Below are 1,182 nucleotides of genomic sequence, written 5' to 3'. Positions count from 1 at the left end.
TAACGAATCCTACACCTGTTATACCATTTTCTGCTGCTGTTGATATTACCCGATACTCACCTGATCAGAAATCCTTGTCTTCCTTCCACTTCACTTCACTGACCCCTACTATATCTAGATTGAGCCTTTGCATTTCCCTTTTCAGATTTTCTAGTTTCCCTACCACGTTCAAGCTTCTGACAATCCACGCCCCGACTCGTAGAACATTACCCTTTCGTTGATTATTCAATCTTTTTCTCATGGTAACCTCCCCCTTGGCAGTCCCCTCCCGGAGATCGAATGGGGGACTATTCCGGAATCTTTTGCCAATGGAGAGATCATTATGACACTTCTTCAACTACAGGCCACATGTCCTGTGGATACACATTACGTGTCTTTAATGCAGTGGTTTCCATTGCCTTCTGCATTCTCATGTCGTTGATCATTGCTGATTCTTCCGCATTTATGGGCAATTTCCCACCCCTAGGACAAGAGAGTGCCCTGAACCTCTATCCGCTCCTCCGCCCTCTTTGACAAGGCCATTGGCAGAATGAGGCTGACTTCATATGTCGGAAGTCTTCGGCCGCCAATTATGATTATTTATCAAAATTTTTAGGCAGTGGCGGGGATCGGACCCGGGCCCGAAGACGTTTTGATTAGGAATCAAAGACGCTACCGCTAGACCACAAGTACTTATCTAAAACTGTAGAGGTCTTTACCCTCTCAGAGATTTGCTGAAATCTCAAATAACAAACTGCTGCCATCTCTTACAGCCAACGGCCTTGCCGCAGTGGTAACACTGGTGCCCGTCAGATCACCGAAGTTAAGCGCTGTCGGGCTGGGCAAGCATTTGGGTGGGTGACCATCAGGTCTGCCAGGTGCTGTTGGCAAGTGGGCTGCACTCAGCCCTTGTGAGGCAAACTGAGGAGCTACTTGATCGAGAAGTAGAGGCTCCGGCCTAGTATGCTGACATATGGCTGGGAGAGCGGTGTGCTGACCACATGCCCCTCTGTATCTGCATCCAGTGTCGGCTGTGGCCTGAGGATGACACGGCGGCCGGTCGGTGCCGTTGGGCGTTACAAGGCCTGTTCGGACGGAGTTTAGTTTAGAGCCACCTCTTAGAAATATTTCATAGAAAAATAAGGGGGAAATAGAGCCTCAACATAGTTTCCCAGGTTCACACAGCAAAATTTTCGGTTGAGT

The 1,182-nt window shown here is 48.7% G+C and overlaps 1 pseudogene; it reads left to right on the top strand.

Annotated features, from left to right (window-relative positions):
• The first annotated feature begins 751 nt into the window (after positions 1–751).
• Positions 752–869, top strand: LOC126274403 (5S ribosomal RNA; annotated as a pseudogene).
• Positions 870–1,182: the final 313 nt, after the last annotated feature.

This window comes from Schistocerca gregaria, chromosome 5 (assembly GCF_023897955.1).
Source record: "Schistocerca gregaria isolate iqSchGreg1 chromosome 5, iqSchGreg1.2, whole genome shotgun sequence".
NCBI lineage: Eukaryota > Metazoa > Arthropoda > Insecta > Orthoptera > Acrididae > Schistocerca > Schistocerca gregaria.
The sequence above is the reverse complement of the archived record's forward strand: the minus strand, read 5'-3'. Positions and strand labels throughout refer to the sequence as shown.